Raw genomic sequence first — 26,455 nt, forward strand, 5'->3', positions numbered from 1 at the left:
TTGTGTTAACGTGCATCAAAAGTGCAGTAACATTTTCAAGGAAGTAGACCTGTAGTTTTCTAATGTTTGTTAGCTTTTTGAATGGCCTTATAAGGGCAAAAATGTAGCGCAATGTTCGTCAGCGCAACATTATATTAAAAGGCATCTGGCAGGAGTAATTGCAGCCGCAATCACAAATATATTCTGATAAATATATATTTTAAACAACTGCATTTTCACAAATGTAATATATAATCGCCAAGCCCATTCAAAAATAATTAGGGGACTGACTCCGGAAGAATGATGAAGTGGCTAGTCACTTTCATGGCGTATTGGCGTACATATACACACAAACACACGGGACCAACATTGTCCTTCTCGCAAGATAAATATAAATGCTAAGGTTTTTCATGCCAGATTGACATAATTTACGTTGTCATACCAGCCAGATTAATAAGAATAAATTATTTGTTCCTTGGAGAACACAGAATGATCAAGCTATTGAGTAACAGAAGATCAGAGACCATTGACAGCCATTTTACCAGTAGGTATCGTAACTTGTCATCTTTCATGTTCAACAACACACCAATCACATGTGACAACAGGAAGCACAGCAGGTCAAAAGCAAGCTTACTGTAAGGCCAGGAAGGTCTTCCACATCACTAGAAACAGAAAGACAGCATCCCTGGGTGGGCTCAAATCACCAACTTTTAAATTAACAGTCTAACGCACCAACCAATTGCACCACAGGGACTTGTGGTTATACTGACCCTCAGCAGGCCAAAGACTCATGGAAGCTCATGCCAAGTCAGGAAGGGTCAGTTCACAGCATCTCCACAATCTGAAAAATGTCATCCCTGGGTGGTGATGATGCACCAACCTTTAGATTGACAGTCAAACACGCTAACTGATTGCACTAGAGAGGCTTGTGTTGGCATTGACCAGGGCAAAATAACAGGAATCTCATTACAGGATGTCACATCCACATCATGGAGCACAACAAACTGAGAACTGTCGTCCCTGGGTGGGGTCAAACCACCAACCTTTAGATTAACAGTCTAACGCACTAACCAATTGCGCCACAGAGACTTGTGTTTATTTGACCCTGACGCTTGATCTCTGGCCATTTGTGCTCTCATCTAACCGAACATGGAGTTTACGAAACAACAACACTTTGTTCCAATGGTTGTGTTAACGTGCATCAAAAGTGCAGCAACATTTTCAAGGAAGTAGACCTGTAGTTTTCTAATGTTTGTTAGCTTTTTGAATGGCCTTATAAGGGCAAAAATGTAGCGCAATGTTCGTCAGCGCAACATTATATTAAAAGGCATCTGGCAGGAGTAAATTCAGCTGCAATCACAAATATATTCTGATAAATTTATATTTTAAACAACTGCATTTTCACAAATGTAATATATAATCGCCAAGCCCATTCAAAAATAATTAGGGGACTGACTCCGGAAGAATGATGAAGTGGCTAGTCACTTTCATGGTGTATTGGCGTATATATACACACAAACACACTGGACCAACATTGTCCTTCTCGCAAGATAAATATAAATGCTAAGGTTTTTCATGCCAGATTGACATAATTTACGTTGTCATACCAGCCAGATTAATAAGAATAAATTATATGTTCCTTGGAGAACACAGAATGATCAAGCTATTGAGTAACAGAAGATCAGAGACCATTGACAGCCATTTTACCAGTAGGTATCATAACTTGTCATCTTTCATGTTCAACAAATCAAATCAAATCAAATCACATTTTATTTGTCACATACACATGGTTAGCAGATGTTAATGCGAGTGTAGCGAAATGCTTGTGCTTCTAGTTCCGACAATGCAGTAATAACCATCAAGTAATCTAACTAACAATTCCAAAACTACTGTCTTGTACACAGTGTGAGGGGATAAAGAATATGTACATAAGGATATATGAATGAGTGATGGTACAGGGCAGCATAGGCAAGATACAGTAGATGGTATCGAGTACAGTATATACATATGAGATGAGTATGTAAACAAAGTGGCATAGTTAAAGTGGCTAGTGATACATGTATTACACAAGGATACAGTCGATGATATAGAGTACAGTATATACGTATGCATATGAGATGAATAATGTAGGGTAAGTAACATTATATAAGGTAGCATTGTTTAAAGTGGCTAGTGATATATTTACATCATTTCCCATTATTAAAGTGGCTGGAGTTGAGTCAGTGTCAGTGTGTTGGCGACAGCCACTCAATGTTAGTGGTGGCTGTTTAACAGTCTGATGGCCTTGAGATAGAAGCTGTTTTTCAGTCTCTCGGTCCCAGCTTTGATGCACCTGTACTGACCTCGCCTTCTGGATGATAGCGGGGTGAACAGGCAGTGGCTCGGGTGGTTGATGTCCTTGATGATCTTTATGGCCTTCCTGTGACATCGGGTGGTGTAGGTGTCCTGGAGGGCAGGTAGTTTGCCCCCGGTGATGCGTTGTGCAGACCTCACTACCCTCTGGAGAGCCTTACGGTTGAGGGCGGAGCAGTTGCCGTACCAGGCGGTGATACAGCCCGCCAGGATGCTCTCGATTGTGCATCTGTAGAAGTTTGTGAGTGCTTTTGGTGACAAGCCAAATTTCTTCAGCCTCCTAAGGTTGAAGAGGCGCTGCTGCACCTTCTTCACAATGCTGTCTGTGTGAGTGGACCAATTCAGTTTGTCTGTGATGTGTATGCCGAGGAACTTAAAACTTGCTACCCTCTCCACTACTGTTCCATCGATGTGGATAGGGGGGTGTTCCCTCTGCTGTTTCCTGAAGTCCACAATCATCTCCTTAGTTTTGTTGACGTTGAGTGTGAGGTTATTTTCCTGACACCACACTCCGAGGGCCCTCACCTCCTCCCTGTAGGCCGTCTCGTCATTGTTGGTAATCAAGCCTACCACTGTTGTGTCGTCCGCAAACTTGATGATTGAGTTGGAGGCGTGCGTGGCCACGCAGTCGTGGGTGAACAGGGAGTACAGGAGAGGGCTCAGAACGCACCCTTGTGGGGCCCCAGTGTTGAGGATCAGCGGGGAGGAGATGTTGTTGCCTACCCTCACCACCTGGGGGCGGCCCGTCAGGAAGTCCAGTACCCAGTTGCACAGGGCGGGGTCGAGACCCAGGGTCTCGAGCTTGATGACGAGCTTGGAGGGTACTATGGTGTTGAATGCCGAGCTGTAGTCAATGAACAGCATTCTCACATAGGTATTCCTCTTGTCCAGATGGGTTAGGGCAGTGTGCAGTGTGGTTGAGATTGCATCGTCTGTGGACCTATTTGGGCGGTAAGCAAATTGGAGTGGGTCTAGGGTGTCAGGTAGGGTGGAGGTGATATGGTCCTTGACTAGTCTCTCAAAGCACTTCATGATGACGGAAGTGAGTGCTACGGGGCGGTAGTCGTTTAGCTCAGTTACCTTAGCTTTCTTGGGAACAGGAACAATGGTGGCCCTCTTGAAGCATGTGGGAACAGCAGACTGGTATAGGGATTGATTGAATATGTCCGTAAACACACCGGCCAGCTGGTCTGCGCATGCTCTGAGGGTGCGGCTGGGGATGCCGTCTGGGCCTGCAGCCTTGCGAGGGTTAACACGTTTAAATGTCTTACTCACCTCGGCTGCAGTGAAGGAGAGACCGCAAGTTTTCGTTGCAGGCCGTGTCAGTGGCACTGTATTGTCCTCAAAGCGGGCAAAAAAGTTATTTAGTCTGCCTGGGAGCAGGACATCCTGGTCCGTGACTGGGCTGGATTTCTTCCTGTAGTCCGTGATTGACTGTAGACCCTGCCACATGCCTCTTGTGTCTGAGCCGTTGAATTGAGATTCTACTTTGTCTCTGTACTGACGCTTAGCTTGTTTGATAGCCTTGCGGAGGGAATAGCTGCACTGTTTGTATTCGGTCATGTTACCAGACACCTGATTAAAAGCAGTGGTTCGCGCTTTCAGTTTCACGCGAATGCTGCCATCAATCCACGGTTTCTGGTTAGGGAATGTTTTAATCGTTGCTATGGGAACGACATCTTCAACGCACGTTCTAATGAACTCGCACACCGAATCAGCGTATTCGTCAATGTTGTTTTCTGACGCAATACGAAACATGTCCCAGTCCACGTGATGGAAGCAGTCTTGGAGTGTGGAGTCAGCTTGGTCGGACCAGCGTTGGACAGACCTCAGCGTGGGAGCCTCTTGTTTTAGTTTCTGTCTGTAGGCAGGGATCAACAAAATGGAGTTGTGGTCAGCTTTTCCGAAAGGGGGGCGGGGCAGGGCCTTATATGTGTCGCGGAAGTTAGAGTAACAATGATCCAAGGTCTTTCCACCCCTGGTTGCGCAATCGATATGCTGATAAAATGTAGGGAGTCTTGTTTTCAGATTAGCCTTGACCTGTTAAGGATATGGCAGACATACGCCCCCTTTGGAGAGATTGGGTACCCCTAGTAAACTGGAAAAAAAATCTGTCAAAAATTGCTAATATATGCAAATAAAAATTATTATTGGATAGAAAACACTCTAAAGATTCTAAAACCGTTGGAATTATGTCTGTAAGTATAGCAGAACTCACAGGGCAGGCATTCTTCCAAACTAGTTTTTGTGGCCATGAAAGTTGGAGCAACTTTGACGTCATGGCCCCCACCCTTCCTAACGAGCTATGATTCTGGGGACACTTTCTATCTCTTCCGCTAGATGTCCTCTTTCATTAGAGCTTAAAATCGTTCAAATCCCGCGAGAATTGACCCTATGGGAGTGAAATTAGTGCGTGCCACGAGAGAATAGGCTGTGCGTATGGGCGCGAATTGGTCCCAGCCATTCCTTTGTTTCCAGCACTCAAGAGAAGGGCAGACGATGGCCGATTGAATTGAAGTTTGTTTTGCATGTCTAAAACATCATAAAGCTTGCTTCTGCACTTAGTTTGACCTGTTTAGTCGACATATAATGTGTAATTTTGAAGTTTTGATGCGCAACTTATCCGGACCAGAGGACGTTTTGGGTGCATTTCAGCTGATGTTATTAGCAGTAGCTAATACAAAGACGCAAGACTTGAAACCAAACGATGTATTGGGTAAGTATGAAGCCTTCCAGAACATTCTGAACGAAGACCATCGAAGGTAAGGGAATATTTATGCTTAAATCTGTGTTTCTGTTGACTCCAACATTACGTGGAAATGTAGCTTGGAACTGAGCGCTGTCTCAGCATATGGAATAGTGTGCGATTTCTGTAACGTTAAAAATAAATCTAACACAGCGGTTGCATAAAGAAGCAGTGTATCTTTCTAACTATATGTAGAACATGTATATTTAGTCAAAGTTTATGATGTCTATTTACGTTATCTTGCCGCGCTACATAGATTTCCTGCGGGCATTTTTGAGTAATTTCTGAAGGTGAACTCACTGTAAATGGACATTTATGGATATAAATGGCATATTATTGAAAAAAAAAATATGTACTGTGTAATATGTCATATTACTGTCATCTGATGAAGATTTTCAAAAGGTTAGTGAGCGATTTATTTTTTAATCCTGCGTTTGTTGATTGCATGTTTTGGCTATTGAAATGAGCTGTGTCTGGTGGTGGTTTTACATATATATGTGCTATGTTTTCGCCGTAAAACATTTTAGAAATCTGACTTGCTGGCTAGATGAACAAGGTGTTTATCTTTCATTTGAGCTATTGGACTTGTTAATGTGTGGAGGTTAAATATTTTTAAGAATATTTTTGCGTTCCATGCGCCACCGTTTCAGCTGAACGTGGGAGGGTTGATCCCCAATTGGGAACCAGTATCGTAGACAGGTTAAAATCCCCAGCTACAATGAATGCAGCCTCCGGATAAATGGTTTCCAGTTTGCAAAGAGTCAAATAAAGTTCATTCAGAGCCAACGATGTGTCTGCTTGGGGGGGGGATATATACGGCTGTGATTATAATCGAAGAGAATTCTCTTGGTAGATAATGCGGTCTACATTTGATTGTGAGGAATTCTAAATCAGGTGAACAGAAGGATTTGAGTTCCTGTATGTTTATTTCATCACACCATGTCACGTTAGTCATAAGGCATACGCCCCCGCCCCTCTTCTTACCAGAAAGATGTTTGTTTCTGTCTGCGCGATGCGTGGAGAAACCCGTTGGCTGCACTGCTTCGGATAGCGTCTCTCCAGTAAGCCACGTTTCCGTGAAGCAAAGAACGTTACAGTCTCTGATGTCCCTCTGGAATGCTACCCTTGCTCGGATTTCATCAACCTTGTTGTCAAGAGACTGGACATTGGCAAGAAGAATGCTAGGGAATGGTGCACGGTGTGCCCGTCTCCGGAGTCTGACCAGAAGACCGCCTCGTTTCCCTCTTTTTCGGAGTCGTTTTTTTCGGTCGCTGCATGGGATCCACTCCGTTGTCCTGTTTGTAAGGCAGAACACAGGATCTGCGTCGCGAAAAACATATTCTTGGTCGTACTGATGGTGAGTTGACGCTGATCTTATATTCAGTATTTCTTCTCGACTGTATGTAATGAAACCTAAGATGACCTGGGGTACTAATGTAAGAAATAACACGTAAAAAAACAAAAAACTGCATAGTTTCCTAGGAACGCGAAGCGAGGCGGCCATCTCTGTCGGCGCCGGAAATCATGTGACAACAGGAAACACAGCAGGTCAAAAGCAAGCTTACTGTAAGGCCAGGAAGGTCTTCCACATCACTAGAAACAGAAAGACAGCATCCCTGGGTGGGCTCAAATCACCAACTTTTAAATTAACAGTCTAACGCGCCAACCAATTGCACCACAGAGACTTGTGGTTATACTGACCCTCAGCAGGCCAAAGACTCATGGAAGCTCAAGCCAAGTCAGGAAGGGTCAGTTCACAGCATCTCCACAATCTGAAAAATGTCATCCCTGGGTGGTGATGATGCACCAACCTTTAGATTGACAGTCAAACACGCTAACTGATTGCACTAGAGAGGCTTGTGTTGGCATTGACCATCAGCAGGGCAAAATAACAGGAATCTCATTACAGGTCCAGGATGTCACATCCACATAATGGAGCGCAAGAAACTGAGAACTGTCGTCCCTGGGTGGGCTCGAACCACCAACCTTTAGATTAACAGTCTAACGCACTAACCAATTGCGCCACAGAGACTTGTGGTGTATTTGACCCTGACGCTTGATCTCTGGCCATTTGTGCTCTCATCCAACTGAACATGGAGTTTACGAAACAACAACACTTTGTTCCAATGGTTGTGTTAACGTGCATCAAAAGTGCAGCAACATTTTCAAGGAAGTAGACCTGTAGTTTTCTAATGTTTGTTAGCTTTTTGAATGGCCTTATATGGGCAAAAATGTAGCGCAATGTTCGTCAGCGCAACATTATATTAAAAGGCATCTGGCAGGAGTAATTTCAGCCGCAATCACAAATATATTCTGATAAATATATATTTTAAACAACTGCATTTTAACAAATGTAATATATAATCGCCAAGCCCATTCAAAAATAATTAGGGGACTGACTCCGGAAGAATGATGAAGTGGCTAGTCACTTTCATGGCGTATTGGCGTACATATACACACAAACACACTGGACCAACATTGTCCTTCTCGCAAGATAAATATAAATGCTAAGGTTTTTCATGCCAGATTGACATAATTTACGTTGTCATACCAGCCAGATTAATAAGAATAAATTATATGTTCCTTGGAGAACACAGAATGATCAAGCTATTGAGTAACAGAAGATCAGAGACCATTGACAGCCATTTTACCAGTAGGTATCGTAACTTGTCATCTTTCATGTTCAACAACACACCAATCACATGTGACAACAGGAAACACAGCAGGTCAAAAGCAAGCTTACTGTAAGGCCAGGAAGATCTTCCACATCACTAGAAACAGAAAGACAGCATCCCTGGGTGGGTTCAAATCACCAACTTTTAAATTAACAGTCTAACGCGCCAACCAATTGCACCACAGAGACTTGTGGTTATACTGACCCTCAGCAGGCCAAAGACTCATGGAAGCTCAAGCCAAGTCAGGAAGGGTCAGTTCACAGCATCTCCACAATCTGAAAAATGTCATCCCTGGGTGGTGATGATGCACCAACCTTTAGATTGACAGTCAAACACGCTAACTGATTGCACTAGAGAGGCTTGTGTTGGCATTGACCATCAGCAGGGAAAAATAACAGGAATCTCATTACAGGTCCAGGATGTCACATCCACATCATGGAGCACAACAAACTGAGAACTGTCGTCCCTGGGTGGGCTCTAACCACCAACCTTTAGATTAACAGTCTAACGCGCTAACCAATTGCGCCACAGAGACTTGTGGTTTATTTGACCCTGACGCTTGATCTCTGGCCATTTGTGCTCTCATCCAACTGAACATGGAGTTTTCAAAACAACAACACTTTGTTCCAATGGTTGTGTTAACGTGCATCAAAAGTGCAGCAACATTTTCAAGGAAGTAGACCTGTAGTTTTCTAATGTTTGTTAGCTTTTTGAATGGCCTTATAAGGGCAAAAATCTAGCGCAATGTTCGTCAGCGCAACATTATATTAAAAGGCATCTGGCAGGAGTAATTTCAGCCGCAATCACAAATATATTCTGATAAATATATATTTTAAACAACTGCATTTTAACAAATGTAATATATAATCGCCAAGCCCATTCAAAAATAATTAGGGGACTGACTCCGGAAGAATGATGAAGTGGCTAGTCACTTTCATGGCGTATTGGCGTACATATACACACAAACACACTGGACCAACATTGTCCTTCTCGCAAGATAAATATAAATGCTAAGGCTTTTCATGCCAGATTGACATAATTTACGTTGTCATACCAGCCAGATTAATAAGAATAAATTATATGTTCCTTGGAGAACACAGAATGATCAAGCTATTGAGTAACAGAAGATCAGAGACCATTGACAGCCATTTTACCAGTAGGTATCATAACTTGTCATCTTTCATGTTCAACAACACACCAATCACATGTGACAACAGGAAACACAGCAGGTCAAAAGCAAGCTTACTGTAAGGCCAGGAAGGTCTTCCACATCACTAGAAACAGAAAGACAGCATCCCTGGGTGGGTTCAAATCACCAACTTTTAAATGAACAGTCTAACGCGCCAACCAATTGCACCACAGAGACTTGTGGTTATACTGACCCTCAGCAGGCCAAAGACTCATGGAAGCTCAAGCCAAGTCAGGAAGGGTCAGTTCACAGCATCTCCACAATCTGAAAAATGTCATCCCTGGGTGGTGATGATGCACCAACCTTTAGATTGACAGTCAAACACGCTAACTGATTGCACTAGAGAGGCTTGTGTTGGCATTGACCATTAGCAGGGAAAAATTACAGGAATCTCATTACAGGTCCAGGATGTCACATCCACATCATGGAGCACAACAAACTGAGAACTGTCGTCCCTGGGTGGGCTCGAACCACCAACCTTTAGATTAACAGTCTAACGCGCTAACCAATTGCGCCACAGAGACTTGTGGTGTATTTGACCGTGACGCTTGATCTCTGGCCATTTGTGCTCTCATCCAACTGAACATGGAGTTTACAAAACATGCCAGATTGACATAATTTACATTGTCATACCAGCCAGATTAATAAGAATAAATTATATGTTCCTTGGAGAACACAGAATGATCAAGCTATTGAGTAACAGAAGATCAGAGACCATTGACAGCCATTTTACCAGTAGGTATCATAACTTGTCATCTTTCATGTTCAACAACACACCAATCACATGTGACAACAGGAAACACAGCAGGTCAAAAGCAAGCTTACTGTAAGGCCAGGAAGGTCTTCCACATCACTAGAAACAGAAAGACAGCATCCCTGGGTGGGTTCAAATCACCAACTTTTAAATGAACAGTCTAACGCGCCAACCAATTGCACCACAGAGACTTGTGGTTATACTGACCCTCAGCAGGCCAAAGACTCATGGAAGCTCAAGCCAAGTCAGGAAGGGTCAGTTCACAGCATCTCCACAATCTGAAAAATGTCATCCCTGGGTGGTGATGATGCACCAACCTTTAGATTGACAGTCAAACACGCTAACTGATTGCACTAGAGAGGCTTGTGTTGGCATTGACCATTAGCAGGGAAAAATAACAGGAATCTCATTACAGGTCTAGGATGTCACATCCACATCATGGAGCACAACAAACAGAGAACTGTCGTCCCTGGGTGGGCTCAAATCACCAACCTTTAGATTAACAGTCTAACGCGCTAACCAATTGCGCCACAGAGACTTGTGGTGTATTTGACCCTGACGCTTGATCTCTGGCCATTTGTGCTCTCATCCAACTGAACATGGAGTTTTCAGAACAACAACACTTTGTTCCAATGGTTGTGTTAACGTGCATCAAAAGTGCAGCAACATTTTCAAGGAAGTAGACCTGTAGTTTTCTAATGTTTGTTAGCTTTTTGAATGGCCTTATAAGGGCAAAAATGTAGCGCAATGTTCGTCAGCGCAACATTATATTAAAAGGCATCTGGCAGGAGTAAATTCAGCCGCAATCACAAATATATTCTGATAAATATATATTTTAAACAACTGCATTTTAACAAATGTAATATATAATCGCCAAGCCCATTCAAAAATAATTAGGGGACTGACTCCGGAAGAATGATGAAGTGGCTAGTCACTTTCATGGCGTATTGGCGTACATATACACACAAACACACTGGACCAACATTGTCCTTCTCGCAAGATAAATATAAATGCTAAGGTTTTTCATGCCAGATTGACATAATTTACGTTGTCATACCAGCCAGATTAATAAGAATAAATTATATGTTCCTTGGAGAACACAGAATGATCAAGCTATTGAGTAACAGAAGATCAGAGACCATTGACAGCCATTTTACCAGTAGGTATCATAACTTGTCATCTTTCATGTTCAACAACACACCAATCACATGTGACAACAGGAAACACAGCAGGTCAAAAGCAAGCTTACTGTAAGGCCAGGAAGGTCTTCCACATCACTAGAAACAGAAAGACAGCATCCCTGGGTGGGCTCAAATCACCAACTTTTAAATTAACAGTCTAACGCGCCAACCAATTGCACCACAGAGACTTGTGGTTATACTGACCCTCAGCAGGCCAAAGACTCATGGAAGCTCAAGCCAAGTCAGGAAGGGTCAGTTCACAGCATCTCCACAATCTGAAAAATGTCATCCCTGGGTGGTGATGATGCACCAACCTTTAGATTGACAGTCAAACACGCTAACTGATTGCACTAGAGAGGCTTGTGTTGGCATTGACCATCAGCAGGGCAAAATAACAGGAATCTCATTACAGGTCCAGGATGTCACATCCACATCATGGAGCACAACAAACTGAGAACTGTCGTCCCTGGGTGGGCTCGAACCACCAACCTTTAGATTAACAGTCTAACGCGCTAACCAATTGCGCCACAGAGACTTGTGGTGTATTCGACCCTGACACTTGATCTCTGGCCATTTGTGCTCTCATCCAACTGAACATGGAGTTTACTTTTCATGCCAGATTGACATAATTTACGTTGTCATACCAGCCAGATTAATAAGAATAAATTATATGTTCCTTGGAGAACACAGAATGATCAAGCTATTGAGTAACAGAAGATCAGAGACCATTGACAGCCATTTTACCAGTAGGTATCATAACTTGTCATCTTTCATGTTCAACAACACACCAATCACATGTGACAACAGGAAACACAGCAGGTCAAAAGCAAGCTTACTGTAAGGCCAGGAAGGTCTTCCACATCACTAGAAACAGAAAGACAGCATCCCTGGGTGGGCTCAAATCACCAACTTTTAAATTAACAGTCTAACGCGCCAACCAATTGCACCACAGAGACTTGTGGTTATACTGACCCTCAGCAGGCCAAAGACTCATGGAAGCTCAAGCCAAGTCAGGAAGGGTCAGTTCACAGCATCTCCACAATCTGAAAAATGTCATCCCTGGGTGGTGATGATGCACCAACCTTTAGATTGACAGTCAAACACGCTAACTGATTGCACTAGAGAGGCTTGTGTTGGCATTGACCATCAGCAGGGCAAAATAACAGGAATCTCATTACAGGTCCAGGATGTCACATCCACATCATGGAGCACAACAAACTGAGAACTGTCGTCCCTGGGTGGGCTCGAACCACCAACCTTTAGATTAACAGTCTAACGCGCTAACCAATTGCGCCACAGAGACTTGTGGTGTATTCGACCCTGACACTTGATCTCTGGCCATTTGTGCTCTCATCCAACTGAACATGGAGTTTACTTTTCATGCCAGATTGACATAATTTACGTTGTCATACCAGCCAGATTAATAAGAATAAATTATATGTTCCTTGGAGAACACAGAATGATCAAGCTATTGAGTAACAGAAGATCAGAGACCATTGACAGCCATTTTACCAGTAGGTATCATAACTTGTCATCTTTCATGTTCAACAACACACCAATCACATGTGACAACAGGAAACACAGCAGGTCAAAAGCAAGCTTACTGTAAGGCCAGGAAGGTCTTCCACATCACTAGAAACAGAAAGACAGCATCCCTGGGTGGGCTCAAATCACCAACTTTTAAATTAACAGTCTAACGCGCCAACCAATTGCACCACAGAGACTTGTGGTTATACTGACCCTCAGCAGGCCAAAGACTCATGGAAGCTCAAGCCAAGTCAGGAAGGGTCAGTTCACAGCATCTCCACAATCTGAAAAATGTCATCCCTGGGTGGTGATGATGCACCAACCTTTAGATTGACAGTCAAACACGCTAACTGATTGCACTAGAGAGGCTTGTGTTGGCATTGACCATCAGCAGGGCAAAATAACAGGAATCTCATTACAGGTCCAGGATGTCACATCCACATCATGGAGCACAACAAACTGAGAACTGTCGTCCCTGGGTGGGCTCGAAACACCAACCTTTAGATTAACAGTCTAACGCGCTAACCAATTGCGCCACAGAGACTTGTGGTGTATTTGACCCTGACGCTTGATCTCTGGCCATTTGTGCTCTCATCCAACTGAACATGGAGTTTTCAGAACAACAACACTTTGTTCCAATGGTTGTGTTAACGTGCATCAAAAGTGCAGCAACATTTTCAAGGAAGTAGACCTGTAGTTTTCTAATGTTTGTTAGCTTTTTGAATGGCCTTATAAGGGCAAAAATGTAGCGCAATGTTCGTCAGCGCAACATTATATTAAAAGGCATCTGGCAGGAGTAATTTCAGCCGCAATCACAAATATATTCTGATAAATATATATTTTAAACAACTGCATTTTAACAAATGTAATATATAATCGCCAAGCCCATTCAAAAATAATTAGGGGACTGACTCCGGAAGAATGATGAAGTGGCTAGTCACTTTCATGGCGTATTGGCGTACATATACACACAAACACACTGGACCAACATTGTCCTTCTCGCAAGATAAATATAAATGCTAAGGTTTTTCATGCCAGATTGACATAATTTACGTTGTCATACCAGCCAGATTAATAAGAATAAATTATATGTTCCTTGGAGAACACAGAATGATCAAGCTATTGAGTAACAGAAGATCAGAGACCATTGACAGCCATTTTACCAGTAGGTATCATAACTTGTCATCTTTCATGTTCAACAACACACCAATCACATGTGACAACAGGAAACACAGCAGGTCAAAAGCAAGCTTACTGTAAGGCCAGGAAGGTCTTCCACATCACTAGAAACAGAAAGACAGCATCCCTGGGTGGGCTCAAATCACCAACTTTTAAATTAACAGTCTAACGCGCCAACCAATTGCACCACAGAGACTTGTGGTTATACTGACCCTCAGCAGGCCAAAGACTCATGGAAGCTCAAGCCAAGTCAGGAAGGGTCAGTTCACAGCATCTCCACAATCTGAAAAATGTCATCCCTGGGTGGTGATGATGCACCAACCTTTAGATTGACAGTCAAACACGCTAACTGATTGCACTAGAGAGGCTTGTGTTGGCATTGACCATCAGCAGGGCAAAATAACAGGAATCTCATTACAGGTCCAGGATGTCACATCCACATCATGGAGCACAACAAACTGAGAACTGTCGTCCCTGGGTGGGCTCGAACCACCAACCTTTAGATTAACAGTCTAACGCGCTAACCAATTGCGCCACAGAGACTTGTGGTGTATTCGACCCTGACACTTGATCTCTGGCCATTTGTGCTCTCATCCAACTGAACATGGAGTTTACTTTTCATGCCAGATTGACATAATTTACGTTGTCATACCAGCCAGATTAATAAGAATAAATTATATGTTCCTTGGAGAACACAGAATGATCAAGCTATTGAGTAACAGAAGATCAGAGACCATTGACAGCCATTTTACCAGTAGGTATCATAACTTGTCATCTTTCATGTTCAACAACACACCAATCACATGTGACAACAGGAAACACAGCAGGTCAAAAGCAAGCTTACTGTAAGGCCAGGAAGGTCTTCCACATCACTAGAAACAGAAAGACAGCATCCCTGGGTGGGCTCAAATCACCAACTTTTAAATTAACAGTCTAACGCGCCAACCAATTGCACCACAGAGACTTGTGGTTATACTGACCCTCAGCAGGCCAAAGACTCATGGAAGCTCAAGCCAAGTCAGGAAGGGTCAGTTCACAGCATCTCCACAATCTGAAAAATGTCATCCCTGGGTGGTGATGATGCACCAACCTTTAGATTGACAGTCAAACACGCTAACTGATTGCACTAGAGAGGCTTGTGTTGGCATTGACCATCAGCAGGGCAAAATAACAGGAATCTCATTACAGGTCCAGGATGTCACATCCACATCATGGAGCACAACAAACTGAGAACTGTCGTCCCTGGGTGGGCTCGAACCACCAACCTTTAGATTAACAGTCTAACGCGCTAACCAATTGCGCCACAGAGACTTGTGGTGTATTCGACCCTGACACTTGATCTCTGGCCATTTGTGCTCTCATCCAACTGAACATGGAGTTTACTTTTCATGCCAGATTGACATAATTTACGTTGTCATACCAGCCAGATTAATAAGAATAAATTATATGTTCCTTGGAGAACACAGAATGATCAAGCTATTGAGTAACAGAAGATCAGAGACCATTGACAGCCATTTTACCAGTAGGTATCATAACTTGTCATCTTTCATGTTCAACAACACACCAATCACATGTGACAACAGGAAACACAGCAGGTCAAAAGCAAGCTTACTGTAAGGCCAGGAAGGTCTTCCACATCACTAGAAACAGAAAGACAGCATCCCTGGGTGGGCTCAAATCACCAACTTTTAAATTAACAGTCTAACGCGCCAACCAATTGCACCACAGAGACTTGTGGTTATACTGACCCTCAGCAGGCCAAAGACTCATGGAAGCTCAAGCCAAGTCAGGAAGGGTCAGTTCACAGCATCTCCACAATCTGAAAAATGTCATCCCTGGGTGGTGATGATGCACCAACCTTTAGATTGACAGTCAAACACGCTAACTGATTGCACTAGAGAGGCTTGTGTTGGCATTGACCATCAGCAGGGCAAAATAACAGGAATCTCATTACAGGTCCAGGATGTCACATCCACATCATGGAGCACAACAAACTGAGAACTGTCGTCCCTGGGTGGGCTCGAAACACCAACCTTTAGATTAACAGTCTAACGCGCTAACCAATTGCGCCACAGAGACTTGTGGTGTATTTGACCCTGACGCTTGATCTCTGGCCATTTGTGCTCTCATCCAACTGAACATGGAGTTTTCAGAACAACAACACTTTGTTCCAATGGTTGTGTTAACGTGCATCAAAAGTGCAGCAACATTTTCAAGGAAGTAGACCTGTAGTTTTCTAATGTTTGTTAGCTTTTTGAATGGCCTTATAAGGGCAAAAATGTAGCGCAATGTTCGTCAGCGCAACATTATATTAAAAGGCATCTGGCAGGAGTAATTTCAGCCGCAATCACAAATATATTCTGATAAATATATATTTTAAACAACTGCATTTTAACAAATGTAATATATAATCGCCAAGCCCATTCAAAAATAATTAGGGGACTGACTCCGGAAGAATGATGAAGTGGCTAGTCACTTTCATGGCGTATTGGCGTACATATACACACAAACACACTGGACCAACATTGTCCTTCTCGCAAGATAAATATAAATGCTAAGGTTTTTCATGCCAGATTGACATAATTTACGTTGTCATACCAGCCAGATTAATAAGAATAAATTATATGTTCCTTGGAGAACACAGAATGATCAAGCTATTGAGTAACAGAAGATCAGAGACCATTGACAGCCATTTTACCAGTAGGTATCATAACTTGTCATCTTTCATGTTCAACAACACACCAATCACATGTGACAACAGGAAACACAGCAGGTCAAAAGCAAGCTTACTGTAAGGCCAGGAAGGTCTTCCACATCACTAGAAACAGAAAGACAGCATCCCTGGGTGGGCTCAAATCACCAACTTTTAAATTAACAGTCTAACGTGCCAACCAATTGCACCACAGAGACTTGTGGTTATACTGACCCTCAGCAGGCCAAAGACTCATGGAAGCTCAAGCCAAGTCAGGAAGGGTCAGTTCACAGCATCTCCACAATCTGAAAAATGTCATCCCTGGGTGGTGATGATGCACCAACCTTTAGATTGACAGTCAAACACGCTAACTGATTGCACTAGAGAGGCTTGTGTTGGCATTGACCATCAGCAGGGCAAAATAACAGGAATCTCATTACAGGTCCAGGATGTCACATCCACATCATGGAGCACAACAAACTGAGAACTGTCGTCCCTGGGTGGGCGCGAACCACCAACCTTTAGATTAACAGTCTAACGCGCTAACCAATTGCGCCACAGAGACTTGTGGTGTATTTGACCGTGACGCTTGATCTCTGGCCATTTGTGCTCTCATCCAACTGAACATGGAGTTTACAAAACATGCCAGATTGACATAATTTACATTGTCATACCAGCCAGATTAATAAGAATAAATTATATGTTCCTTGGAGAACACAGAATGATCAAGCTATTGAGTAACAGAAGATCAGAGACCATTGACAGCCATTTTACCAGTAGGTATCATAACTTGTCATCTTTCATGTTCAACAACACACCAATCACATGTGACAACAGGAAACACAGCAGGTCAAAAGCAAGCTTACTGTAAGGCCAGGAAGGTCTTCCACATCACTAGAAACAGAAAGACAGCATCCCTGGGTGGGCTCAAATCACCAACTTTTAAATTAACAGTCTAACGCGCCAACCAATTGCACCACAGAGACTTGTGGTTATACTGACCCTCAGCAGGCCAAAGACTCATGGAAGCTCAAGCCAAGTCAGGAAGGGTCAGTTCACAGCATCTCCACAATCTGAAAAATGTCATCCCTGGGTGGTGATGATGCACCAACCTTTAGATTGACAGTCAAACACGCTAACTGATTGCACTAGAGAGGCTTGTGTTGGCATTGACCATCAGCAGGGCAAAATAACAGGAATCTCATTACAGGTCCAGGATGTCACATCCACATCATGGAGCACAACAAACTGAGAACTGTCGTCCCTGGGTGGGCTCGAACCACCAACCTTTAGATTAACAGTCTAACGCGCTAACCAATTGCGCCACAGAGACTTGTGGTGTATTCGACCCTGACACTTGATCTCTGGCCATTTGTGCTCTCATCCAACTGAACATGGAGTTTACTTTTCATGCCAGATTGACATAATTTACGTTGTCATACCAGCCAGATTAATAAGAATAAATTATATGTTCCTTGGAGAACACAGAATGATCAAGCTATTGAGTAACAGAAGATCAGAGACCATTGACAGCCATTTTACCAGTAGGTATCATAACTTGTCATCTTTCATGTTCAACAACACACCAATCACATGTGACAACAGGAAACACAGCAGGTCAAAAGCAAGCTTACTGTAAGGCCAGGAAGGTCTTCCACATCACTAGAAACAGAAAGACAGCATCCCTGGGTGGGCTCAAATCACCAACTTTTAAATTAACAGTCTAACGCGCCAACCAATTGCACCACAGAGACTTGTGGTTATACTGACCCTCAGCAGGCCAAAGACTCATGGAAGCTCAAGCCAAGTCAGGAAGGGTCAGTTCACAGCATCTCCACAATCTGAAAAATGTCATCCCTGGGTGGTGATGATGCACCAACCTTTAGATTGACAGTCAAACACGCTAACTGATTGCACTAGAGAGGCTTGTGTTGGCATTGACCATCAGCAGGGCAAAATAACAGGAATCTCATTACAGGTCCAGGATGTCACATCCACATCATGGAGCACAACAAACTGAGAACTGTCGTCCCTGGGTGGGCTCGAACCACCAACCTTTAGATTAACAGTCTAACGCGCTAACCAATTGCGCCACAGAGACTTGTGGTGTATTCGACCCTGACACTTGATCTCTGGCCATTTGTGCTCTCATCCAACTGAACATGGAGTTTACTTTTCATGCCAGATTGACATAATTTACGTTGTCATACCAGCCAGATTAATAAGAATAAATTATATGTTCCTTGGAGAACACAGAATGATCAAGCTATTGAGTAACAGAAGATCAGAGACCATTGACAGCCATTTTACCAGTAGGTATCATAACTTGTCATCTTTCATGTTCAACAACACACCAATCACATGTGACAACAGGAAACACAGCAGGTCAAAAGCAAGCTTACTGTAAGGCCAGGAAGGTCTTCCACATCACTAGAAACAGAAAGACAGCATCCCTGGGTGGGCTCAAATCACCAACTTTTAAATTAACAGTCTAACGCGCCAACCAATTGCACCACAGAGACTTGTGGTTATACTGACCCTCAGCAGGCCAAAGACTCATGGAAGCTCAAGCCAAGTCAGGAAGGGTCAGTTCACAGCATCTCCACAATCTGAAAAATGTCATCCCTGGGTGGTGATGATGCACCAACCTTTAGATTGACAGTCAAACACGCTAACTGATTGCACTAGAGAGGCTTGTGTTGGCATTGACCATCAGCAGGGCAAAATAACAGGAATCTCATTACAGGTCCAGGATGTCACATCCACATCATGGAGCACAACAAACTGAGAACTGTCGTCCCTGGGTGGGCTCGAAACACCAACCTTTAGATTAACAGTCTAACGCGCTAACCAATTGCGCCACAGAGACTTGTGGTGTATTTGACCCTGACGCTTGATCTCTGGCCATTTGTGCTCTCATCCAACTGAACATGGAGTTTTCAGAACAACAACACTTTGTTCCAATGGTTGTGTTAACGTGCATCAAAAGTGCAGCAACATTTTCAAGGAAGTAGACCTGTAGTTTTCTAATGTTTGTTAGCTTTTTGAATGGCCTTATAAGGGCAAAAATGTAGCGCAATGTTCGTCAGCGCAACATTATATTAAAAGGCATCTGGCAGGAGTAATTTCAGCCGCAATCACAAATATATTCTGATAAATATATATTTTAAACAACTGCATTTTAACAAATGTAATATATAATCGCCAAGCCCATTCAAAAAAAATTAGGGGACTGACTCCGGAAGAATGATGAAGTGGCTAGTCACTTTCATGGCGTATTGGCGTACATATACACACAAACACACTGGACCAACATTGTCCTTCTCGCAAGATAAATATAAATGCTAAGGTTTTTCATGCCAGATTGACATAATTTACGTTGTCATACCAGCCAGATTAATAAGAATAAATTATATGTTCCTTGGAGAACACAGAATGATCAAGCTATTGAGTAACAGAAGATCAGAGACCATTGACAGCCATTTTACCAGTAGGTATCATAACTTGTCATCTTTCATGTTCAACAACACACCAATCACATGTGACAACAGGAAACACAGCAGGTCAAAAGCAAGCTTACTGTAAGGCCAGGAAGGTCTTCCACATCACTAGAAACAGAAAGACAGCATCCCTGGGTGGGCTCAAATCACCAACTTTTAAATTAACAGTCTAACGCGCCAACCAATTGCACCACAGAGACTTGTGGTTATACTGACCCTCAGCAGGCCAAAGACTCATGGAAGCTCAAGCCAAGTCAGGAAGGGTCAGTTCACAGCATCTCCACAATCTGAAAAATGTCATCCCTGGGTGGTGATGATGCACCAACCTTTAGATTGACAGTCAAACACGCTAACTGATTGCACTAGAGAGGCTTGTGTTGGCATTGACCATCAGCAGGGCAAAATAACAGGAATCTCATTACAGGTCCAGGATGTCACATCCACATCATGGAGCACAACAAACTGAGAACTGTCGTCCCTGGGTGGGCTCGAAACACCAACCTTTAGATTAACAGTCTAACGCGCTAACCAATTGCGCCACAGAGACTTGTGGTGTATTTGACCCTGACGCTTGATCTCTGGCCATTTGTGCTCTCATCCAACTGAACATGGAGTTTTCAGAACAACAACACTTTGTTCCAATGGTTGTGTTAACGTGCATCAAAAGTGCAGCAACATTTTCAAGGAAGTAGACCTGTAGTTTTCTAATGTTTGTTAGCTTTTTGAATGGCCTTATAAGGGCAAAAATGTAGCGCAATGTTCGTCAGCGCAACATTATATTAAAAGGCATCTGGCAGGAGTAATTTCAGCCGCAATCACAAATATATTCTGATAAATATATATTTTAAACAACTGCATTTTAACAAATGTAATATATAATCGCCAAGCCCATTCAAAAATAATTAGGGGACTGACTCCGGAAGAATGATGAAGTGGCTAGTCACTTTCATGGCGTATTGGCGTACATATACACACAAACACACTGGACCAACATTGTCCTTCTCGCAAGATAAATATAAATGCTAAGGTTTTTCATGCCAGATTGACATAATTTACGTTGTCATACCAGCCAGATTAATAAGAATAAATTATATGTTCCTTGGAGAACACAGAATGATCAAGCTATTGAGTAACAGAAGATCAGAGACCATTGACAGCCATTTTACCAGTAGGTATCATAACTTGTCATCTTTCATGTTCAACAACACACCAATCACATGTGACAACAGGAAACACAGCAGGTCAAAAGCAAGCTTACTGTAAGGCCAGGAAGGTCTTCCACATCACTAGAAACAGAAAGACAGCATCCCTGGGTGGGCTCAAATCACCAACTTTTAAATTAACAGTCTAACGTGCCAACCAATTGCACCACAGAGACTTGTGGTTATACTGACCCTCAGCAGGCCAAAGACTCATGGAAGCTCAAGCCAAGTCAGGAAGGGTCAGTTCACAGCATCTCCACAATCTGAAAAATGTCATCCCTGGGTGGTGATGATGCACCAACCTTTAGATTGACAGTCAAACACGCTAACTGATTGCACTAGAGAGGCTTGTGTTGGCATTGACCATCAGCAGGGCAAAATAACAGGAATCTCATTACAGGTCCAGGATGTCACATCCACATCATGGAGCACAACAAACTGAGAACTGTCGTCCCTGGGTGGGCTCGAACCACCAACCTTTAGATTAACAGTCTAACGCGCTAACCAATTGCGCCACAGAGACTTGTGGTGTATTCGACCCTGACACTTGATCTCTGGCCATTTGTGCTCTCATCCAACTGAACATGGAGTTTACTTTTCATGCCAGATTGACATAATTTACGTTGTCATACCAGCCAGATTAATAAGAATAAATTATATGTTCCTTGGAGAACACAGAATGATCAAGCTATTGAGTAACAGAAGATCAGAGACCATTGACAGCCATTTTACCAGTAGGTATCATAACTTGTCATCTTTCATGTTCAACAACACACCAATCACATGTGACAACAGGAAACACAGCAGGTCAAAAGCAAGCTTACTGTAAGGCCAGGAAGGTCTTCCACATCACTAGAAACAGAAAGACAGCATCCCTGGGTGGGCTCAAATCACCAACTTTTAAATTAACAGTCTAACGCGCCAACCAATTGCACCACAGAGACTTGTGGTTATACTGACCCTCAGCAGGCCAAAGACTCATGGAAGCTCAAGCCAAGTCAGGAAGGGTCAGTTCACAGCATCTCCACAATCTGAAAAATGTCATCCCTGGGTGGTGATGATGCACCAACCTTTAGATTGACAGTCAAACACGCTAACTGATTGCACTAGAGAGGCTTGTGTTGGCATTGACCATCAGCAGGGCAAAATAACAGGAATCTCATTACAGGTCCAGGATGTCACATCCACATCATGGAGCACAACAAACTGAGAACTGTCGTCCCTGGGTGGGCTCGAAACACCAACCTTTAGATTAACAGTCTAACGCGCTAACCAATTGCGCCACAGAGACTTGTGGTGTATTTGACCCTGACGCTTGATCTCTGGCCATTTGTGCTCTCATCCAACTGAACATGGAGTTTTCAGAACAACAACACTTTGTTCCAATGGTTGTGTTAACGTGCATCAAAAGTGCAGCAACATTTTCAAGGAAGTAGACCTGTAGTTTTCTAATGTTTGTTAGCTTTTTGAATGGCCTTATAAGGGCAAAAATGTAGCGCAATGTTCGTCAGCGCAACATTATATTAAAAGGCATCTGGCAGGAGTAATTTCAGCCGCAATCACAAATATATTCTGATAAATATATATTTTAAACAACTGCATTTTAACAAATGTAATATATAATCGCCAAGCCCATTCAAAAATAATTAGGGGACTGACTCCGGAAGAATGATGAAGTGGCTAGTCACTTTCATGGCGTATTGGCGTACATATACACACAAACACACTGGACCAACATTGTCCTTCTCGCAAGATAAATATAAATGCTAAGGTTTTTCATGCCAGATTGACATAATTTACGTTGTCATACCAGCCAGATTAATAAGAATAAATTATATGTTCCTTGGAGAACACAGAATGATCAAGCTATTGAGTAACAGAAGATCAGAGACCATTGACAGCCATTTTACCAGTAGGTATCATAACTTGTCATCTTTCATGTTCAACAACACACCAATCACATGTGACAACAGGAAACACAGCAGGTCAAAAGCAAGCTTACTGTAAGGCCAGGAAGGTCTTCCACATCACTAGAAACAGAAAGACAGCATCCCTGGGTGGGCTCAAATCACCAACTTTTAAATTAACAGTCTAACGTGCCAACCAATTGCACCACAGAGACTTGTGGTTATACTGACCCTCAGCAGGCCAAAGACTCATGGAAGCTCAAGCCAAGTCAGGAAGGGTCAGTTCACAGCATCTCCACAATCTGAAAAATGTCATCCCTGGGTGGTGATGATGCACCAACCTTTAGATTGACAGTCAAACACGCTAACTGATTGCACTAGAGAGGCTTGTGTTGGCATTGACCATCAGCAGGGCAAAATAACAGGAATCTCATTACAGGTCCAGGATGTCACATCCACATCATGGAGCACAACAAACTGAGAACTGTCGTCCCTGGGTGGGCGCGAACCACCAACCTTTAGATTAACAGTCTAACGCGCTAACCAATTGCGCCACAGAGACTTGTGGTGTATTTGACCGTGACGCTTGATCTCTGGCCATTTGTGCTCTCATCCAACTGAACATGGAGTTTACAAAACATGCCAGATTGACATAATTTACATTGTCATACCAGCCAGATTAATAAGAATAAATTATATGTTCCTTGGAGAACACAGAATGATCAAGCTATTGAGTAACAGAAGATCAGAGACCATTGACAGCCATTTTACCAGTAGGTATCATAACTTGTCATCTTTCATGTTCAACAACACACCAATCACATGTGACAACAGGAAACACAGCAGGTCAAAAGCAAGCTTACTGTAAGGCCAGGAAGGTCTTCCACATCACTAGAAACAGAAAGACAGCATCCCTGGGTGGGTTCAAATCACCAACTTTTAAATGAACAGTCTAACGCGCCAACCAATTGCACCACAGAGACTTGTGGTTATACTGACCCTCAGCAGGCCAAAGACTCATGGAAGCTCAAGCCAAGTCAGGAAGGGTCAGTTCACAGCATCTCCACAATCTGAAAAATGTCATCCCTGGGTGGTGATGATGCACCAACCTTTAGATTGACAGTCAAACACGCTAACTGATTGCACTAGAGAGGCTTGTGTTGGCATTGACCATTAGCAGGGAAAAATAACAGGAATCTCATTACAGGTCCAGGATGTCACATCCACATCATGGAGCACAACAAACTGAGAACTGTCGTCCCTGGGTGGGCTCGAACCACCAACCTTTAGATTAACAGTCTAACGCGCTAACCAATTGCGCCACAGAGACTTGTGGTGTATTTGACCCTGACGCTTGATCTCTGGCCATTTGTGCTCTCATCCAACTGAACATGGAGTTTTCAAAACAACAACACATTGTTCCAATGGTTGTGTTAACGTGCATCAAAAGTGCAGCAACATTTTCAAGGAAGTAGACCTGTAGTTTTCTAATGTTTGTTAGCTTTTTGAATGGCCTTATAAGGGCAAAAATGTAGCGCAATGTTCGTCAGCGCAACATTATATTAAAAGGCATCTGGCAGGAGTAAATTCAGCCGCAATCACAAATATATTCTGATAAATATATATTTTAAACAACTGCATTTTAACAAATGTAATATATAATCGCCAAGCCCATTCAAAAAAAATTAGGGGACTGACTCCGGAAGAATGATGAAGTGGCTAGTCACTTTCATGGCGTATTGGCGTACATATACACACAAACACACTGGACCAACATTGTCCTTCTCGCAAGATAAATATAAATGCTAAGGTTTTTCATGCCAGATTGACATAATTTACGTTGTCATACCAGCCAGATTAATAAGAATAAATTATATGTTCCTTGGAGAACACAGAATGATCAAGCTATTGAGTAACAGAAGATCAGAGACCATTGACAGCCATTTTACCAGTAGGTATCATAACTTGTCATCTTTCATGTTCAACAACACACCAATCACATGTGACAACAGGAAACACAGCAGGTCAAAAGCAAGCTTACTGTAAGGCCAGGAAGGTCTTCCACATCACTAGAAACAGAAAGACAGCATCCCTGGGTGGGCTCAAATCACCAACTTTTAAATTAACAGTCTAACGCGCCAACCAATTGCACCACAGAGACTTGTGGTTATACTGACCCTCAGCAGGCCAAAGACTCATGGAAGCTCAAGCCAAGTCAGGAAGGGTCAGTTCACAGCATCTCCACAATCTGAAAAATGTCATCCCTGGGTGGTGATGATGCACCAACCTTTAGATTGACAGTCAAACACGCTAACTGATTGCACTAGAGAGGCTTGTGTTGGCATTGACCATCAGCAGGGCAAAATAACAGGAATCTCATTACAGGTCCAGGATGTCACATCCACATCATGGAGCACAACAAACTGAGAACTGTCGTCCCTGGGTGGGCTCGAACCACCAACCTTTAGATTAACAGTCTAACGCGCTAACCAATTGCGCCACAGAGACTTGTGGTGTATTCGACCCTGACACTTGATCTCTGGCCATTTGTGCTCTCATCCAACTGAACATGGAGTTTACTTTTCATGCCAGATTGACATAATTTACGTTGTCATACCAGCCAGATTAATAAGAATAAATTATATGTTCCTTGGAGAACACAGAATGATCAAGCTATTGAGTAACAGAAGATCAGAGACCATTGACAGCCATTTTACCAGTAGGTATCATAACTTGTCATCTTTCATGTTCAACAACACACCAATCACATGTGACAACAGGAAACACAGCAGGTCAAAAGCAAGCTTACTGTAAGGCCAGGAAGGTCTTCCACATCACTAGAAACAGAAAGACAGCATCCCTGGGTGGGCTCAAATCACCAACTTTTAAATTAACAGTCTAACGCGCCAACCAATTGCACCACAGAGACTTGTGGTTATACTGACCCTCAGCAGGCCAAAGACTCATGGAAGCTCAAGCCAAGTCAGGAAGGGTCAGTTCACAGCATCTCCACAATCTGAAAAATGTCATCCCTGGGTGGTGATGATGCACCAACCTTTAGATTGACAGTCAAACACGCTAACTGATTGCACTAGAGAGGCTTGTGTTGGCATTGACCATCAGCAGGGCAAAATAACAGGAATCTCATTACAGGTCCAGGATGTCACATCCACATCATGGAGCACAACAAACTGAGAACTGTCGTCCCTGGGTGGGCGCGAACCACCAACCTTTAGATTAACAGTCTAACGCGCTAACCAATTGCGCCACAGAGACTTGTGGTGTATTTGACCGTGACGCTTGATCTCTGGCCATTTGTGCTCTCATCCAACTGAACATGGAGTTTACAAAACATGCCAGATTGACATAATTTACATTGTCATACCAGCCAGATTAATAAGAATAAATTATATGTTCCTTGGAGAACACAGAATGATCAAGCTATTGAGTAACAGAAGATCAGAGACCATTGACAGCCATTTTACCAGTAGGTATCATAACTTGTCATCTTTCATGTTCAACAACACACCAATCACATGTGACAACAGGAAACACAGCAGGTCAAAAGCAAG

The 26,455-nt window shown here is 43.0% G+C and overlaps 21 non-coding genes across 21 annotated transcripts; all 21 read right to left on the minus strand.

The window, feature by feature from the left end:
- Nucleotides 1-994: 994 nt before the first annotated feature.
- trnan-guu lies at nt 995-1,068 on the minus strand. Its single transcript has one exon. It is a non-coding gene; the product is annotated as a tRNA-Asn (tRNA).
- Nucleotides 1,069-7,035: 5,967 nt separating this feature from the next.
- trnan-guu lies at nt 7,036-7,109 on the minus strand. The gene has a single exon. It is a non-coding gene; the product is annotated as a tRNA-Asn (tRNA).
- A 1,104-nt stretch (nt 7,110-8,213) lies between these two features.
- Nucleotides 8,214-8,287, minus strand: trnan-guu. Its single transcript has one exon. It is a non-coding gene; the product is annotated as a tRNA-Asn (tRNA).
- Nucleotides 8,288-9,391: 1,104 nt separating this feature from the next.
- Nucleotides 9,392-9,465, minus strand: trnan-guu. The gene has a single exon. It is a non-coding gene; the product is annotated as a tRNA-Asn (tRNA).
- Nucleotides 9,466-11,337: 1,872 nt separating this feature from the next.
- Nucleotides 11,338-11,411, minus strand: trnan-guu. The gene has a single exon. It is a non-coding gene; the product is annotated as a tRNA-Asn (tRNA).
- Nucleotides 11,412-12,105: 694 nt separating this feature from the next.
- Nucleotides 12,106-12,179, minus strand: trnan-guu. Its single transcript has one exon. It is a non-coding gene; the product is annotated as a tRNA-Asn (tRNA).
- A 694-nt stretch (nt 12,180-12,873) lies between these two features.
- On the minus strand, nt 12,874-12,947 carry trnan-guu. Its single transcript has one exon. It is a non-coding gene; the product is annotated as a tRNA-Asn (tRNA).
- A 1,104-nt stretch (nt 12,948-14,051) lies between these two features.
- trnan-guu lies at nt 14,052-14,125 on the minus strand. Its single transcript has one exon. It is a non-coding gene; the product is annotated as a tRNA-Asn (tRNA).
- Nucleotides 14,126-14,819: 694 nt separating this feature from the next.
- Nucleotides 14,820-14,893, minus strand: trnan-guu. Its single transcript has one exon. It is a non-coding gene; the product is annotated as a tRNA-Asn (tRNA).
- A 694-nt stretch (nt 14,894-15,587) lies between these two features.
- On the minus strand, nt 15,588-15,661 carry trnan-guu. The gene has a single exon. It is a non-coding gene; the product is annotated as a tRNA-Asn (tRNA).
- Nucleotides 15,662-16,765: 1,104 nt separating this feature from the next.
- trnan-guu lies at nt 16,766-16,839 on the minus strand. The gene has a single exon. It is a non-coding gene; the product is annotated as a tRNA-Asn (tRNA).
- A 694-nt stretch (nt 16,840-17,533) lies between these two features.
- trnan-guu lies at nt 17,534-17,607 on the minus strand. Its single transcript has one exon. It is a non-coding gene; the product is annotated as a tRNA-Asn (tRNA).
- A 694-nt stretch (nt 17,608-18,301) lies between these two features.
- trnan-guu lies at nt 18,302-18,375 on the minus strand. Its single transcript has one exon. It is a non-coding gene; the product is annotated as a tRNA-Asn (tRNA).
- Nucleotides 18,376-19,069: 694 nt separating this feature from the next.
- trnan-guu lies at nt 19,070-19,143 on the minus strand. Its single transcript has one exon. It is a non-coding gene; the product is annotated as a tRNA-Asn (tRNA).
- Nucleotides 19,144-20,247: 1,104 nt separating this feature from the next.
- trnan-guu lies at nt 20,248-20,321 on the minus strand. Its single transcript has one exon. It is a non-coding gene; the product is annotated as a tRNA-Asn (tRNA).
- Nucleotides 20,322-21,425: 1,104 nt separating this feature from the next.
- Nucleotides 21,426-21,499, minus strand: trnan-guu. The gene has a single exon. It is a non-coding gene; the product is annotated as a tRNA-Asn (tRNA).
- Nucleotides 21,500-22,193: 694 nt separating this feature from the next.
- On the minus strand, nt 22,194-22,267 carry trnan-guu. The gene has a single exon. It is a non-coding gene; the product is annotated as a tRNA-Asn (tRNA).
- Nucleotides 22,268-23,371: 1,104 nt separating this feature from the next.
- trnan-guu lies at nt 23,372-23,445 on the minus strand. Its single transcript has one exon. It is a non-coding gene; the product is annotated as a tRNA-Asn (tRNA).
- A 694-nt stretch (nt 23,446-24,139) lies between these two features.
- trnan-guu lies at nt 24,140-24,213 on the minus strand. Its single transcript has one exon. It is a non-coding gene; the product is annotated as a tRNA-Asn (tRNA).
- A 1,104-nt stretch (nt 24,214-25,317) lies between these two features.
- Nucleotides 25,318-25,391, minus strand: trnan-guu. The gene has a single exon. It is a non-coding gene; the product is annotated as a tRNA-Asn (tRNA).
- Nucleotides 25,392-26,085: 694 nt separating this feature from the next.
- On the minus strand, nt 26,086-26,159 carry trnan-guu. Its single transcript has one exon. It is a non-coding gene; the product is annotated as a tRNA-Asn (tRNA).
- Between the last annotated feature and the right edge of the window lie 296 nt (nt 26,160-26,455).

The sequence above is a fragment of the Oncorhynchus mykiss genome, chromosome 21 (assembly GCF_013265735.2).
Source record: "Oncorhynchus mykiss isolate Arlee chromosome 21, USDA_OmykA_1.1, whole genome shotgun sequence".
Classification (NCBI taxonomy): Eukaryota; Metazoa; Chordata; class Actinopteri; order Salmoniformes; family Salmonidae; genus Oncorhynchus; species Oncorhynchus mykiss.